The 12,417-nt window shown below is 40.5% G+C and overlaps 1 non-coding gene across 1 annotated transcript in view; it reads right to left on the bottom strand.

Annotated features, from left to right (window-relative positions):
• Window positions 1–656: 656 nt before the first annotated feature.
• LOC105631690 (uncharacterized) overlaps window positions 657–12,417 on the bottom strand; it is a 54,910-nt gene continuing 43,149 nt past the window's right edge. Inside the window, exon 3 of the transcript XR_016319511.1 lies at window positions 657–1,299. This is a non-coding gene — a transcript (uncharacterized LOC105631690). The remainder of the gene's footprint in view (window positions 1,300–12,417) is intronic.

Below are 12,417 nucleotides of genomic sequence, written 5' to 3' on the forward strand. Positions count from 1 at the left end.
TTCGGATTGTTTCAATAGGTCACCTAACAATTTATGAAATTGACACAAAAATATGATACACTTAATGATAATAGGTTAAGATTTAAATTCTCGTGGTATTTTCTTTTTAATTCAAGAATTTTTAATCTGTCAATAAAAACGTATCAACTTGTAAAAGAAAATAAAGGAAAAGTATAATAATAATAATAATTTTTGGTCCAAAGGTTGCATGTTGTAGTTACTCTGAGCATGCATATAGGCTCTGTCCACATCCTCTTTGGAAATTGTGCATGAGCTTTCATTAGACCCATGTCACCATGTGAATCTATCTTCAACTTAGAAAAAAAAAAATTGAGAATATGCTCCATTTCTAATTTCTGTTGTTGGACAATTAAATGAGAACTAAACCATCCTTTCCTGAAAATGATGTTAGCCAACTGATCCAAATATGACAAAAATGACAGCAAAGAGTTGAGTTTCCCTAGTTATTTTTAATTTTCTAAGACCCATAATTCCACATAAAAGGCATGTACCAGATAAATATAGATAGAACAATAATAAGAATGTCCAAATCAGAGTTGGAAAGATAAGAGAAAAGGTAGAGAGAGAAACAAGAAAAAGAATCAGTGAACTAAAATTGTAAATCTAAATCAGTCCCAGGCAGTATAGGGTACCTCTTATTGTAGTAGGCACTCTCCTGTAATTGCTATAAAATAATGATTCACCTGCAGCTCTTTCAATTATGTTTGACCACACAAAGCTATTAAATTGATTCTATATACAGAACCCAGAAAGCATATCAGTAAGTTTATGGTCAATAAGAATATTCTTCCACCAGATGTAGAAGCATCAACCTTGTGTCAAAAGCAAAGCAACACTAAATCTCTGATTAAGTGAAAACAGGAAATGCATTGATGTCCAGTATAGCAGAATCCATACTTCACAAGTGATAAGAAGAAAATCCTTCTAATCCCAAGATGGAATAAGAGAGCTTAATGAATTCAATACTTGGGAGGGATTTTGCTCGAATGAACTGTTTAAGAATAGCTTTCGCTTCATCAATGCACTTCTTCTCTTCAGGATCTTTTGGTTTCACCTTCCTTTTCTCTTCCAAAATCCACTTGTACAGTTCGCGCTGTTGATTCTCTGGAATAGGTTCACGCCGCTTCAAAGCTTCCTAAACGGTGGGTAGTGAAACAGGATTCGCACAAACTGGAGTAGTTTTGGCAGGTGCGGATGAAACTGCTTCAGAAGGAATGCTGCTTCCTACTTCTTCCTCTAGGCCTTTATCTTTTTTCTTTGTTCTCATGAACAAGTAGGCTGTAGAGATATGAATTAAAAAAGAAACTCAGTCAAGCGAAAAGAAATTCATAACTCTCGAGAAGTATTGTCACAATTAGTCAAAAACATAAAGAACATTGCCATTCAACAAGTTCAAATATCAAAATATCAAAAAATGGGTGAAAAAAGAAAGATAACACATCTGGCCTAGAGGAAAACAAATAATGACATCTCAAGCAAGATCTTTATAGAGAACAAATAAAAATGAGAACTCTAGCAGCCAATAATGCCATATTGACTACCACTAAATAATCAGATGAAGGCAATCGAATAAAATCTACAAGTACTTGTGCTCATTGATAATGCCACATAACAACTGTAATGAAACTGTTCCATTTCAACGTAACAATTATTAATGAATTTGAAGCTTGTAATTTATTATATTTTGTTATTTTATTTACAATTACATAATATGATTAATTATTAGTTATTGGGGGGAATGAAAATCAAAAGTTAATTCGACCATTTGATATCTAGGTATCAAATCAATAAATCACAAATGCACCACTACCTAGCTTAGCTCAAGTAGATTGGGAGGGAGTAGAGCGTGACTGGGATCCTAGAACCAAGCTGTAGTGCTGTTCTTGATTCTTGTATCAGAAAAGAGAAACCCTTAGGGCAATAAAAGATGGTTTCATCTATTTCCATCATTATAAGTTTATGGATATCATCCTCTGCATAGTCATGCTGCAATATATATGAAATGAGCACCTAACAAAGAGTTAAATTCCTAGGTGTACTAGTTAATGAAAATTTTATGAACTCATAAATAATCAAATAGACCCAACAGACTGGAATTAGTGGACAGATGTTAGATTCTGAGTTGTGCTTTTCAAGAGGCAAATCACACTTATCTAATCAGATATAGGATGGAAGAAGAATGGCCATCAGATTTTCTTCCTTGCCATATGAAGTATTTGAATCATTCTATCACTTCTACAAGTGATACTGAAATGCTTCTATAGGTTCCTCCTGTCACTGTCATTTGTTCAGGAAAGCCAGAAGGATTTTTTTTTATCAACAGATTCAAAGATTTCGAAAAGGAACAAATACCTATGCCTTCCTTTATCTGGTGTGCTGCAGTCTACTGTACCATGGATCTACTATGCTGGTTTCACAGGTGAAATGGGGTCATATACAGTTCTAAGAATGCTTCAGCCACGCTCGATGGCTCAAAGAGGCAATTTAAAGCCAATCAGAATCAATTTCTAAAATATAGAGTCAAAAAGCATCACATACATCACACTATCATAGCACCATGCTGTTGTGCGATGCGCACTTAATGGGACTCACACTTTGTTGAAAATAAAAGATGGTAGGTAATCAACCAACTGTAGTTTGAAAAAAAAAATCTTTGGTAGGTGATCCGTTGGTAGGTGAACGCGTTAATCACGCATCCACATCTCCTAATCCAGCTTCCACCTCTCCTATAAATAAGAGATGGTGCTAGAGCATCAATACACCAACGAGCAGAGCAAAAACAAAAAGAGATAGAGTTTTGAGTTTTAGAACGGGTTCTAAAACTTGGGTAGTTAAAATAGTGAAGATAATTTAAACATACATATATATGTACATATACATATATATATATACACAGTTAAAATAGTGAAGTTAGTTTTAGAACGACAACATCATTACATATATATATACACAGATTCACGTATACAGTTACTATTCACGCATACAGGTACTATTACGTATACTATTACTATTCAGGCATACAGTCACTATTCACGTATACTACTATTCACGTATACGGTTTCTGTTGGTGATAATATTCTGCACAAGTTAAAAATAGACGACAGAACTACAGGCACAATGGTTAGACTCAACTCATCAAACTATGCAGTATGGAAGATATTAATGGAAGATCTTCTATGCTGTAAAGATCTTTTTTTGAAACGATTGAGTTGACAGGGGTTAGACCAGCTTCAATAAATAAGACCGATTGGAAGTTAACTAACAGAAAAGCAGTCGCAACTATTAGGCAGTCTGTTGAAATGAGCGTCATTAATCATATCGCTCATGAGAAAGATGCCTATTCAATCTGGAAGAAGTTGGAGGACATGTACGAGTGGAAGAATGCCCAGAACAAAGCTTTTTTAATTAAAAAGCTTGTAAATCTAAAGTACAGAGATGGCGAAAGTGCTTCAGATCACTTGGGCAAATTTCAAGAAATATTGAACCAACTGACAACGTCAAAAATAGTGTTTGATGATCAGGTGCAGGCACTATTCTTGTTGAGTTCCTTGCCGGACAGTTGGGAGACGCTGATTGTTACGCTCAGTAATGTGTCAGAAGGGAATCTGACCTTAACCACAGTTAAGGAAAGCATTCTGAATGAAGAAACCAGACGTAAGGAGAATGCTATGAGTAGCAACTCAGACGCACTCGTTACAGTTACAGAAAGGAGGGGGAGAAGCAAAACCAGATACCCCAAAAATCCAGACAAACGTGACAATTCACGGAGAAGATCCAAGTCAAGAAAAGGTGTCACTTGCTATCATTGTGGCAAGCCCGGTCACGTCCAAAGGCACTGCAGAAAGTGGAAGAAGGAACGAGCCAAAGAAAATGATGAGGAAAAAGACGATACAGAGGTAGCTTCAGTAGCTATTGATGCTGATGCACTTGGTGATGGTAGTGCGCTGATTTCTCATGCTGGTCTCAGTGAGTGTTCCACTAGTCAACAATCTCTATGGATTATTGACTCTGCATGTTCTTATCATATTTCTTCAAAGAAGGAATATTTCTCATCACTTACCCTCGGAGATTACGGCCATGTCAAGACTTTGAATGGCACATATGTGGAAAATTGCGGCATTGGAGCAGTATGCATCAAAACCAATGCTGGTTATGATCTCTGGTTGGAAGATGTGAGATACACTCCTACGGCAAACTTCAATCTAATCTCAGTTCATTGTCTTGATGAATTGGGCTATACAAATCTGTTTGTTAACAGAACGTGGAAGCTTTCTAAAGGTAACTTGGTGTTCGGTCAAGGAAGAAAGTTCAACACCCTCTACTACACCCAGGCTAAAGTTTGCACAGGAGTAGTGAATGCAGTTGAAGATTCATCTGCTAAGTTATGGCACAAACGACTTGGGCATTTGAGTGAGAAAGGAATGGAGACTCTCACCAAGAAGAAAATGCTATCTTTGAAAGGTTTGCCTCTGAAAATATGCACTGATTGTTTGTCTGGTAAACAACATAGAGTTTCCTTTCAAAGATCTCCTTCTCCATCTAGAAAACCTGGTATTCTAGAATTGGTACACACTGATGTTTGCTCAATGGGTGACAAATCCTTGAGTGGTTGCTCATATTATGTTAGCTTTATTGATGATCATTCTAGAAAAGTGTGGGCTTTTCCAATAAAGTCAAAAGACCAGGTGCTGGATATGTTTAAAATCTTCCATGTCAATGTTGAAAGACAAAAGGGAAGAAAGCTAAAATGTGTTAGAGCTAATAATGGTGGTGAGTACAGAGGACCATTTGAGAAGTATTGCTCAGATCATGGCATCAGACTTCAAAAGACAGTTCCCAAAACTCCACAACAAAATGGAGTTGCAGAGAGAATGAATAGAACCATTGTTGAAAGGGTTAGATGTATGCTCTCTCATGCCAAACTTCCAAAAACATTTTGGGCTGAAGCAATGAACACTGCAGTTTACTTGATCAACCTTTCACCTTCAACCTCCCTCAACGGAGATGTACCAGAAAAGGTGTGGTCAGGGAAAAATATTTCTTATGATCATCTTAGAATATTTGGCTGTAGGGCTTTTGTTCATGTTCCAAAAGATGAAAGATCCAAGCTTGATTCGAAGTCAAAACAGTGTACCTTCTTGGGTTATGGAAATGATGATTTTGGGTACAGATTATGGGATCCAGTTGAAAAGAAGCTCATCAGAAGCAGAGATGTAGTATTCCTGGAAGACCAAACCATTGAAGACTTTGAGAAAAATGAAAAGCCAAAGTCTATCAATGAGTTTCCTATTAGTCTTGATGCAGAACCTCATGTAGAACCACAAAATGATGAAGAAGATGATAATGAACCTGTTCAGAATGATGCTGAACCAGCTCCAATAGAAGAACTGCCTCAATTGAGAAGATCTGCGAGAGGCAGAATACCTTTCCAGAGATATTCTCCTAATGAGTATGACTTGTTGACTCAAGGGGGAGAACCAGAGAACTACCAGGAGGCAATGGAAGACTGTAAAAAGAATGAGTGGTTGAAAGCCATGCAAGATGAGATGGAGTCCTTGCATCAGAACCATACTTATGAGTTGGTGAAACTGCCTCAAGGTAAGAAAGCACTGAAGAACAAATGGGTGTTCAGGTTGAAGACTGAACAGAACAACTCACAGCCAAGGTACAAGGTGAGACTGGTTGCGAAGGGATTCGGTCAGAAGAAAGGAGTTGACTTTGAAGAAATTTTCTCACCCGTTGTCAAGATGTCTTTTATCAGAGTTGTGCTCGGATTAGCAGCTAGCTTGAATTTGGAGATCGAGCAACTTGATGTAAAGACTGCTTTCCTTCATGGTGACTTAGAGGAGGAAATTTATGTGGAGCAACCAGAAGGGTTTAGAGTCAAAGGCAAAGAACACTTGGTGTGTAAATTGCAGAAGAGCTTGTATGGCCTCAAACAAGCTCCCAGACAATGGTACAAGAAGTTTGACTCTTTCATGGTGAATCACGGGTATGAGAAAACTACTTCTGATCATTGTGTATTTGTGAAAAAGTTTGCAGAAGGCGACTTTATTATTCTCTTGTTATATGTGGATGATATGCTAATTGTGGGCCAAGATGCTAAGAAAATTGAGAGCTTGAAAAAGGAACTGGGAAAATCCTTTGCCATGAAGGATTTGGGATCGGCAAAACAGATACTCGGAATGAAGATATCCAGAGACAGGAAAAAGAGAAAGTTGTGGCTGTCTCAAGAAAAGTATATCGAGAAAGTTCTCAACAGATTCAACATGAGCAATGCGAAACCAGTTAGTACTCCACTTGCAGGTCATTTCAAATTAAGTCTCAATCAATGTCCTTCAAGTGAGAAAGAAAAAGAAGAACTGAAGAAGATTCCTTATGCATCCGCCGTTGGCAGCTTGATATACGCCATGGTATGCACAAGACCAGATATTACTCATGCTGTTGGTGTTGTTAGTCGATTTCTTTCAAATCCAGGTAAAGAACACTGGAATGCAGTAAAGTGGATTCTCAGGTATCTTAAGGGCACTTCCAAAATGTGCTTATGTTTTGGTGATAAGAGACCTGTGCTAGATGGTGTGAATACCCAAATTTTGAGGCTCAAAGAGTCAATTTTCCCGGACTGCAAACAGTCCGGCCGGACCGGAGGCCTTTTCAGAAAGTTCACCGGAAGTATGCCAATATGGTACTTAAAACGTCCGGGACGTCGCGAGGATCGCGGAACTGGTCTCGGAATACTTTTTGGAGGTCCGAAACTCTCGAAAAAGCTTCTGGAGCGAGAAAAATCATTAAACACGCAGGCCTCGGTGGCTCAGGCCGACGGACACGACGGCTCCGACCGCCGGACACGGCGACCCAGGCCGTCGACACCAGCGGCCCAGGCCACCGCGTCCCAGCGGCCCAGGCCGCCGGGCCCGGCGGCCCAAGCCGCCGAGCCGAGCGGTCCAGGCCGCCTAGTCCCGGCGGCCCAGGCCGCCGAAACAGTCCTTTTGCCTATAAATAGTGGCCCCGGCACTCATTTCAAGGCACTCAGTCTGTGTTGACGGACGCTCCTTCTCCCTCACGCTGCTTGCGATTCTTTACTGCTTTTCTGCATTTTAGTTTAGTTTTATTTGCTTTCTTGTTTTGTTAAGTGGTCACTAAATTTAAATTAATTAATATTTCCCGTAGCGAGGAGCTTAACCTGGAGTTAAGAAGTGGTCATCGATTAAATCAGGTGCATGAACTAAACTCTGCCTATTTAATTTTAGCACTTCATGCATATTTCTCTTCTACTCCTCCTAATTCTATAACTGCATAAATGCATTCATGTCATCATCAAGCAAGTAAATTGCCTCAATTAAATAAATTTAGGCTAAAATGCCCGGTTAATTAATAATCGTGGTATTTAAGCCTAAACCCAACAATATCGGCTAAAAAGCCTAGTTAATTAATAACTATGGTAAAATCGCCGTTATTTCGAACAAAGCCGGCTTAAGTCCAATTAATCAATAGTTGTGACTAAAAGGCCTTAATTTAACACGTTTTCTTGGCAATAAATTGCCTACATTACAAATCAATTAATCACTTTTGGTAAACAAATTGCCTATAAGTGAAAAATAATCATTTTTTAGCGACAAATCGCTTAAATCAACATTTTGGCTAAAAGCCTTCAAAACAATCATTTTTGGCAAATAAATTGTCTTAAATCAATCAATTTTGGCGATAATCGCCTAATCATCAATTTTGCGGCAATAAATTGCCTAAATTAATATTTTGGCTTTAAAAGCCTTCAAATAACCAATTTTGGCGACAATCGCCTAAATCACATCAATTTTCGGCAACAATTTGCCTAAATCAAACTTTTTGGCTCAAAGCCTTAAATCAACTTTTTGGCAATAATAAGCCCAATCAAAACACAACTTTTGGCAACAAATGCCTAAAACAATCAACTTTTTGGCAAAAATGCCTAAACAAAATGCACAAAGCATACACACACTCATGCATTAAGCATACCCCTTCAAAGCCCTCTAAAAGAGGCCTATCGAACTACGTTGACTTTGATCTTCCATTCAAACGGAAGTACGTAGGCACGCTCGGGATTTAACCCTGAGCGGCAAGTCAAAATCACATAAACATTTCATTGGTCCTTTTCATCTTGCAAAGCATTCCTTTTTGGTTAGCTTCATCAACATGATATAGTCTCGGGATCCACCTCGGGTTCGAAGATTGTGCCTTAAACATTGGGTTAATTAATCTAATAATTAGGTTAATTAAAATTGGAGTCAACTTAGGGTTTTTCCTAGTTTTCCCTAAAATAATTAAACAAGGTGGCGACTCACACATTCACGTGCATTTCTTTCTTTAATCATATGCATCACATGCCTATGCCTATGTGTTTTCGGGGGAGGGGTTCACAGTTTGGCGACTTCATTGGGGAATTATGTAATCATTTTGCATAAAGTGGACTACAATTGTTGTGTAAACTAACCTGCCCTTCTTTAGGGTATTATTTTACAATGCTTTGTTTTGCAGGGAGATTAAGTATTCTTTCTTTAAGAATGCTTAATAAGGAGAATTTGGACCAAATTGAAAATTTATTTTAAGTCATTTATTTATTTGCACGATTGAGAGAATCTTTTTCTCCATTGCATAAAAAATGAATTTCAAATGAATTTCTTCTCTCTCTGTTCAAATTTCTGAGTCTGGATAGCAAGTAGCGCTGATCAGCAGGTCTCTTTGATTATGTCGACGGACAGCCAAAGCATCCTCCCTGTTGCCGCAAACCATCCCTAATCCTTTTGAGGATGGCCCATGAGTATGTGTACCGTTGGATCCACGCGAAACTCTTTGTTTCACATGTGGTTAGGTATATCCATGCTCAAGGCTCAAGGGTCCCTTTATAAGCCCATTCTCTATTTGTGTCATAGCTTATAGAACCTACCCTCTAGGTCTCTATGCACCTAATGATGAGAAACATATCATAAACGGATTATGACGTGATGTTGTGCACATTCATGACATACCATCACATTAAGAGGAACACAAAACACCTTTTTTTCCTTAGTCATGCACAGTTGGACAAAGAGTCGATCTACTTCAGCTACCCACTGTACCCTAATCTAGCTACCTCAATCCTATCAGGTACCCCTTGTTCAAGTGCCAGCATCAGTGCCAGCCACCCCCACGGTGCTATCACCAACTTCACCAGCTTCACCAGCTACACCGGTTTCACCTACAACTCCTACAACCTTACCTGCACCAATGGCATCAATCTCCGACTTCCAAACCCTCATCAAACAACTGGAGGCTAGAATGGAGGCCAGGATGAATGAGGCATTGGCTGCCCAAAGGACCGCCCTGCTAGCTGAATTGGGTAATGGAAATGGAAATGGGGCTTCCGCTGGGGGAAGTGGACCTCTACCTCCAATCAGGGTCCTGCTGCTGAACCTACAAACCCTGCCCTGAACTTGGATGACATGCCCTCTAAAACTGCTTCCGAGCTAGAAGCTCAGAGGATGAGAGAAAGTTGGAACTGCTGGAAAGGTCAATTACTGCCCTTAAAACACACAAGGAAGTAGTGGACATGGACTCCTTGTCCTTGTTCCCTGAAGCCAGACTGCCCACGAAGTTCAAAATGCCCAACATGGAGAAGTTTGATGGAACTACTTGTCCTAAGACCCACCTGAAAATGTATGTGGGTGCCCTTAACCCGTTTGGATTAAGCAGCGAGCTCCTTGCTCAGTTGTTCCAACAATCTCTCACCGGTGCTGCATTAAGATGGTTTGTTAGCCTGGATCGGTCTAAGATGAAGACCTGGGAAGACATTTGCAATGCATTTAACTCCCAATACCACTATAATATGGAGGTGGATGTTACTCTAAGAGAACTGGAAACCACCAAACAGAAAAACAATGAACCCTTTTCCTCATTGCTTACGAGGTGGAGGGCCAAGGCCGCCCAAATGATTAACCGGCCTTCAGAGCAAGAGTAGGTGGACATAATAATAAAGAACCTACAGCCTGTCTACCAACACCAGCTACAAACCCAATACCTACCAATGTTTCAGTCGCTCATTGCTACTGCCACGAAGGTAGAAGATTTGATTCAAATGGGGCAACTGAAAGAAGACTCGGGAACCTCGAAATACAAGAAACCTAGCCAAGCTAGCAAAGTTCACGAAGTGGCAAGCATCACCCCCACGAATCCTTTGCGAGTGGGAAATATGAGAAATGGCAGTCAGTCGAGAAGGACATATACTGATCTCGGGATGCCAATCCTTTTGGTATTTCGAGAGGCTATCAAAGCAAATTACATTAAGCCTTTGGAAGCAAGGCCACCACCAACCCACTACCAAGAAATTACAAAGCTGATGAATACTGTGAGTATCATCAGGGATATGGGCACAAGACCAAAGCATGTTGGACGCTCAAGAACCGCATCCAAGACCTGGTGGACAACGGTTCAATTATTCCGAGAAGTAAGCCAAACGTTAGCACCAACCCCTTACCAAATCACGGAGTAAATGCTGTTATGGCTGACTAGGAATGGATCGATCCTTTTGAGCTATTCCTAGAAATGAATGAAATCTGTGTCCTGGATCTGAATGACCTAACTGAGGAGTTCGATGCTATAACTAGGAGCGGGAGACAGTATGAACCTTTAATCTTGGACAAAGTCCAAAATAAGCCCTACCAGAGGGCAGATGAGCCAGAGGAGGACCCGGTACTCTCACAGTTGAAGAAAACCTAGGCTACAGTATCAATTTGGGAACTTCTAGCATCATCCTTTCCTCATCGCCAAGCTCTTTGCAAGGCTTTGAGTCAATTACAAACATCGGTGGAAGTTAGCCCTGAAGTGCTGGTATCCACCCTCACCCAATCCTCAAAGATGCAAAGCATCGGGTTTTCTGATGATGACTTACCCGAGGAGGGAGGCAGTCACAACAATGCCCTTTACGTCACGGTTCACACCAGAGACAAAACTGTGCCCATGGTTCTCATTGACAATGGGTCAGCACTGAATGTCTGCCCACTAAGGGTAGCCAGTTGCCTAGGGTTGGAAGAAATGGATTTCACTCCATCAGACCAAATAGTAAAAGCGTATGACAGTACCTGGAGGGAAGTGTTGGGGGTTGCTACGCTGAAGTTAACAGTTGGGCCAGCCGTGATGGAAGTCCCGTTCCAGGTACTTGATGTACCAACCAGCTTTAACCTGCTTCTGGGTCGACCGTGGATACACCACACTAAGGCAGTACCCTCGTCCTTACACCAAAAGGTCAAATTTCCATATGAAGATAAAGTTATCATCATTCAGGGGGATGACTACAACCAGCTAAAAAAGCCAAAGGGCCAGCCTCTCTTTCAGGTCAACCCTGAAACTGCTAACTTGCCTCTCTCAGGATTTCAATATGATACTGTGCAATTCATAGAGGGAAAGACTGCAAACTCTCGAATTCTCTTTGATTTCGGGACAATGCAAATAAACTGCATAGTGTCTCTGATGCTGAAGATGTCTTATCTGCTAGGAATGATTATGGCAAGGTCCGGAAAGACATACCCCGCATTGCAAGCCTGGGAGTGTCCAGTGAATGAAGGGACCTTCGAGCTAGGCTACGAGCCCACTAATGAAGACTGTGCTAAGAAGAACATGTGGGGAAGGAAGAAGAGTATACAGATGCGGTCTTACCGTTTAACTTTGAATGGTTATTTCTATAAACCTGGAGAAACAATTCCTTATTGTGGCTTCCCGGAACCATTCTACTTCCCGACAGCCAAGAAAATGCTGCCCGGACTGGAAATATTTGCTGATACCTGGGACAACAGGCCAGAAACAATAACTGAACTAGAGGTGGAAGACTTCATGCAGCCCAGTCTCTTTGACGAGGTTGCAGTCATCACAGGAGATAATGAGAATCGAGACCTATTGAGCCTAATCGAGCCGAACAAAGGACCTCTCACCAACTGGTACACCGAGGAGGAGCGCACTGCTGATAAACCCCCTCCCAAGTCAAACCTAGTACCAGAGTCTGTAATCAAGTCCTGTACTGAGTCTGAGTCTGACCCTGAGTCTGAAACCAAGTCAGAATCCAGTTCCAGTTCTGAGTCATCAGTATCGGATCTAGAAGATCCAGATTTCAAATTCGATGTATTTTTTGAAGACGATTCCATCATAATCAATAAAGGCTTGCAAATTCTTGATTACCCTGCGTGTCTATCTTTCCAAGCATTTCCAAGCAAAAGTAATAATCAAATAAATGAAATAAAAAATGAAAAAGAAAAAATAATGATTGGCAAAGAAGAAAATGAACACACATACATTGTCATGGCCCAGCCCATCGTAAGTATTGTCCGCTTTGGGCCACACGGCCCGCACGGTTTTGTCCCCTCGAGCAGGCTTTGCAACCCACCCAAAAGG

This window comes from Jatropha curcas, chromosome 1, assembly GCF_041381405.1.
Source record: "Jatropha curcas cultivar XTBG-Jc1 chromosome 1, XTBG_Jcur_1.0, whole genome shotgun sequence".
In the NCBI taxonomy this organism is placed as follows: domain Eukaryota; kingdom Viridiplantae; phylum Streptophyta; class Magnoliopsida; order Malpighiales; family Euphorbiaceae; genus Jatropha; species Jatropha curcas.